At 52.5% G+C, this 6,108-nt stretch overlaps 1 non-coding gene across 1 annotated transcript; it reads right to left on the reverse strand.

Annotated features, from left to right (window-relative positions):
- Positions 1–906: 906 nt before the first annotated feature.
- Trnas-uga (transfer RNA serine (anticodon UGA)) lies at positions 907–981 on the reverse strand. Its single transcript has one exon. It is a non-coding gene; the product is annotated as a tRNA-Ser (tRNA).
- Positions 982–6,108: the final 5,127 nt, after the last annotated feature.

A 6,108-nucleotide genomic window follows, 5' to 3' on the forward strand; every position in this document is an offset into this window, starting at 1 on the left:
GTGGTTTAGTGTCAGTTAAATGCACGCTACAGGGCGTCTGTCTCAGAGATGTTCTTGAAGTAACCGATTTGTAACAGTCCGCTGTGTCACTGTGGTGCCAACTGCTGCTTAAATTGATATTGCAGATGTAGTACGATGCTCCAGATCTATACTCCAAACACGATGCTTTTCCCTCTTGGTTGTGGCCGGTGGCTGCCCGGAGACCCTTCTTCTTGCGACCATACATTCTCGTGATCACCGCTCGGAGCAACCATGTTCAATGGCTACATTCCTACCTAGTCTTTCTGCAATATCGCAGAAGTACTATCTAACTTCTCGTAGCCCTATTACACGATCTTTTTCAAACTCACTGAGGTGCTGATAATGGCGTCTTGGTCGCCTTAAAGGCATACTTGACTAACATCAACTAATCACGTCCAACCTAAAAGGTAACTAACGCTCACGACAGTTACAGCGTGTATTTAAAGCAAACCTGTTTTGCATTCTGTTAGTGGCGCTAGAAGCACCACGCTTATGCGACTGACGCAAAACTGGAATAGACATCATCTTTCAGATGTAGAAACAGGCTTACGAGCTTTCATTTATGTCGCACAACTCTTACGATTTTTTTCGTCAGTTATTAGTCACATGTCTTGCAGTAATTTTCGAATCTCAGTTCTGACAAATATTATCCACAAAATCATTACCCTTTGCATGAGTTACGAACAGGCATTTAGAAAACCACACAGCATGTTCGACCCTTGCATCGTGTGTTCCTTACCAACATCTCGACCCAACCGCCACAGTGGAGGCATGTAGTTTGATCTCGGTCACCAGCATAAAAGAAACCAGACTCACTTAGGAATGAGATTTTCACTCTGCAGCGGAGTGTGCGCTGATATGAAACTTCCTGGCAGATTAAAACTGTGCGCCGGACCGAGACTCGAACTCGGGACCTTTGCCTTTCACGGGCAAGTGCTCTACCAACTGAGCTACCCAAGCACGACTCACGGCCGCTCCTCACAGCTTTACTTCTGCCAGTATCTCGTCTCCTACCTTCCAAACTTTACAGAAGCTCTCCCGCGAACGCCGGCCGAAGTGGACGCGCGGTTCTGGCGCTGCAGTCTGGAACCGCGAGACCGCTACGGTCGCAGGTTCGAATCCTGCCTCGGGCATGGATGTGTGTGATGTCCTTAGGTTAGTTAGGTTTAACTAGTTCTAAGTTCTAGGGGACTAATGACCGCAGCAGTTGAGTCCCATAGTGCTCAGAGCCATTTTTCTCCCGCGAACCATGCAGAACTAGCACTACTGAAAGAAAGGATATTGCGGAGACATGACTTAGCCACAGCCTTGGGAATGTTTCCAGAATGAGATTTTCACTCTGTAGCGGGGTGTGCGCTGATATGAAACTTCCTGGCAGAAGTAAACCTGTGAGGACGGGGTGTGAGTCGTGCTTCGGTAGCTCAGCTGACACTCTGCCCTCCGCAGTGCTACGGCACGGACGTCTGTTTACGTCCCAGCCGGAGACGTTCGCGCTCGCGCAGTTGTTTACCTCTTCGGCGTACTCGCGCGTTTAGACAACTCGATATACACTCCTGGAAATGGAAAAAAGAACACATTGACACCGGTGTGTCAGACCCACCATACTTGCTCCGGACACTGCGAGAGGGCTGTACAAGCAATGATCACACGCACGGCACAGCGGACACACCAGGAACCGCGGTGTTGGCCGTCGAATGGCGCTAGCTGCGCAGCATTTGTGCACCGCCGCCGTCAGTGTCAGCCAGTTTGCCGTGGCATACGGAGCTCCATCGCAGTCTTTAACACTGGTAGCATGCCGCGACAGCGTGGACGTGAACCGTATGTGCAGTTGACGGACTTTGAGCGAGGGCGTATAGTGGGCATGCGGGAGGCCGGGTGGACGTACCGCCGAATTGCTCAACACGTGGGGCGTGAGGTCTCCACAGTACATCGATGTTGTCGCCAGTGGTCGGCGGAAGGTGCACGTGCCCGTCGACCTGGGACCGGACCGCAGCGACGCACGGATGCACGCCAGGACCGTAGGATCCTACGCAGTGCCGTAGGGGACCGCACCGCCACTTCCCAGCAAATTAGGGACACTGTTGCTCCTGGGGTATCGGCGAGGACCATTCGCAACCGTCTCCATGAAGCTGGGCAACGGTCCCGCACACCGTTATTCCTTCTTCCGCTCACGCCCCAACATCGTGCAGCCCGCCTCCAGTGGTGTCGCGACAGGCGTGAATGGAGGGTCGAATGGAGACGTGTCGTCTTCAGCGATGAGAGTCACTTCTGCCTTGGTGCCAATGATGGTCGTATGCGTGTTTGGCGCCGTGCAGATGAGCGCCACAATCAGGACTGCATACGACCGAGGCACACAGGGCCAACACCCGGCATCATGGTGTGGGGAGCGATCTCCTACACTGGCCGTACACCACTGGTGATCGTCGAGGGGACACTGAATAGTGCACGGTACATCCAAACCGTCATCGAACCCATCGTTCTACCATTCCTAGACCGGCAAGGGAACTTGCTGTTCCAACAGGACAATGCACGTCCGCATGTATCCCGTGCCACCCAACGTGCTCTAGAAGGTGTAAGTCAACTACTCTGGCCAGCAAGATCTCCGGATCTGTCCCCCATTGAGCATGTTTGGGGCTGGATGAAGCGTCGTCTCACGCGGTCTGCACGTCCAGCACGAACGCTGGTCCAACTGAGGCGCCAGGTTGAAATGGCACGGCAAGCCGTTCCACAGGACTACATCCAGCATCTCTACGATCGTCTCCATGGGAGAATAGCAGCCTGCATTGCTGCGAAAGGTGGATATACACTGTCCTAGTGCCGACATTGTGCATGCTCTGTTGCCTGTGTCTATGTGCCTGTGGTTCTGTCAGTGTGATCATGTGATGTATCTGACCCCAGGAATGTGTCAATAAAGTTTCCCCTTCCTGGGACAATGAATTCACGGTGTTCTTATTTCAATTTCCAGGAGTGTAGAATGGCACATGCATACCGAAAGTCGACTCTCGAGATTAGTTTTTTGTATGAATATGCGAGATCGAAAGCCTACGAAATCGAAAGGTTCCTAAGAGACGAAGTTAAACTTGACAACAACGAACTTATCGGAATACACCTCTCCATAGTGAGCAGTGTCGTTTACGTCAAGCTGATTAACGATGCAGTATGTGACAGAATCATCCGAGATGCTAAACATGAACTCAAATTTCGTCACTCTGATGGACATGTTGGAGAAGTAACTATTGATCACGCAGGACTGGGCTTACGAAACATACGTATTTTCGAACTTCCCTTTGAGGTTCCGTCTGACTTGGTCATTGACGCCTTACGCCCATATGGAAGAGTGCTTAGCCACGTTGAGGAAAAATGGTCCAACTTCACGACTTACCCCGTTCTCAATGGGGTGCGTCAAATCAGAATAGAACTGACACAACATGTACCCACGTACTTGTTCATCGGCGGATGTAGAGCTATAGTCATCTACGATGGACAACCCAAAACATGCTCAGGCTGCGGGAAAGAGGGCCACGTCCGTTCCGAATGTATGCAGCGGAGGATAGTGCAAGTTCCAACCGGCGAACCCGTGCCTCAGTCCACGTTGACGCCGCTGACACTAACGTATGCGGACGCATTTCGAACAGATCCCATCCCGAAGAATGACCAGCTACAGAATCCTGACAGTTTACGGCAACCGACTGCAGCAGAGATCGCCTCCAATGACGAAACGACGCACACTTCTACCGCTCCGGAGACGACGACGCCCTTAACTGAACGGAAAGGATCGGTAGGAGGTATGGAAATTGATCCTGCGGTTGTGCCGACAGCTGCTTTCGTCCCTGAGCACCGGGAGTCACTTCCGCACTCGGATACGGAGGCGCACACGCGCAAACAACGATCGCCGAAGCGCCACAAGAAACGACGACTAGCGCCGTCGGATACCTGCTTACTGCAGTCCACGTCAGACGGACTTGGGTGTAACGTCGATACAGTGCATCCGGATGCGCAACGAGAGGTTCTACCTCCCACACAGCAGTACGACGCGAAGCATGCTAGACAGGTGTTGAATACAGACACACCGGACGGAAAGCCGACGGAAGGAGTCCCTCCACCCACCGGAGCAACGCCACCGCCTTCGGTCAGCCAGGCCGGAGAAACACGGCGGGAGCTGGACCACCAGCACAGGAACTGGGCCGACGAATCCGATACTGACCCACAGACCGACGACGCACCCGCAATGGCGAGTGCTGCGTCCACCGGATGTTAACCACTCAGAAGATGCAGACTGCCGCACAGACAGCATGTCGCCGAGCAGCGGCACACAAATTAACATAAGCGTTCATGTGCGCTTTACGCACTGAGGAACAGCGGCAGGCATATCGAACAGCCTCTATTAATATTAATACGATCAGAACGCCTGTCAAATTGCAATTATTACGAGAAATGTTGCATGCGTCGGACGTCGACATCGTTCTTCTGCAGGAAGTATGTGTTGAGAGCTTCCCCGACCTCTACGAGTACGATACATACATTACACCTACTACCGACGGCGGAAGCGGAACAGCGATACTTCTACGTAGCGGCATAGTAGCCGAGGACGTGGTGTACCTGCCGTCAGCGCGAGGACTGGCGCTCACAATGCTGGGAGTACGGGTCGTTAACATTTACGCACCGTCGGGGTCCGACAGACGGCGCGATCGATCCCGATTTTACGCAGGGGAGATTGCAACACTATTCTTAGGTCGGTATGAACATGTCTTATTTGGAGGCGACTTCAACTGCGTGCTCGCACCAAGAGATCAACACCCACGTTACTCTTCATGCCCGGAGCTGCGGCAACTCATACAGGACATGAATCTCATTGATACATGGGAGACGATACATGGCGACAGACGTGGATACACCTACGTCACGAGTCACTCTGCAAGTCGTCTCGATCGCATTTACGTAACACGTCGTCTCGAACCTGCGATCCTCGATGCGGAATTGTGGCCTGTCGCCTTTTCAGATCACATAGCATATATATGCACGGTCTCCCTGAGTCGTCAACAAGAGTGGAGGAGTCGCAGTGTTTGGCAACTGAATACAGCACGCCTCAGGGAACCTGAGTGCAGACGCTTAATCGAAGACACTTAGCACGTGTGTGAACGACGCCTCCTGACATATCCGACGACATTGCAGTGGTGGCTGGAATGCGTTAAGCCTGCATTGCGCCGAGCGTTAATTGCATACGGCAGAGAGCAGATGATGTGGAGGCGACACACGACGGACTTTTATTTCACGATGCTCCGCGAACTTTCTGTACAAGCACCTTCACAGGAGCGTCGTGCCGGTATGAAACGAGCACAGGCCCAAATAATTTCCACAACACGCCGCCGTCTGGAGGGTGTCGCAATCCGTGCAAGGGCCTTTGAACGAGTCCGTGGAGAATCACCGTCGATGTATCACATTATCAGAGAAAAACAACGTAGCCGCAGAACCTTAATACAGACGGTCGTACTGCCAGATGGTCGCCGTATGACAACGCAAAAAGACATTGCCAACGCTTTTGTGGAACACTACGGTCATCTCTATGACGAAGCGGAACACGATCAGGCAGCCTTTCATGAGGTCCGACGAACGCTCTCCGCGTGTCTCGACGAGACGGCCAACCTGGAGTTAACAGGAGAAGTCACAGTTGACGACGTAATGGAAGCGATTGATAAGGGAGCGTCGCACAAATCGCCGGGGTCCGACAGGTTTCCGTTGGAGTTTTATCGTACATTTAAAGATCTTATGACTCCACGATGGACTGCCATGTACTGCGAATTGATGTCTCCCAACGTGCCTCTTCCACCCTCATTCGTGGAAGGCATGATCATCCCCATCCACAAACCATCTGGCGGCACAGGGGTACAGGCCTACCGGCCACTGACCCTTCTTAATTGCGACTACAAGATCTACGCCAGGATACTTGCAGCACGCTTTAAACGCGTAATACGCCAAGTGATATCACTCGACCAAACCCAGCTAGGAGGAGATAGCAATATAAAAACGGCGCTCAGCGACTACCGCGATGTTATCGCACTGGCAGCAACATGTCGTCTCCGGGGTGCA

This window comes from Schistocerca nitens, chromosome 3 (assembly GCF_023898315.1).
Source record: "Schistocerca nitens isolate TAMUIC-IGC-003100 chromosome 3, iqSchNite1.1, whole genome shotgun sequence".
Lineage (NCBI taxonomy): Eukaryota > Metazoa > Arthropoda > Insecta > Orthoptera > Acrididae > Schistocerca > Schistocerca nitens.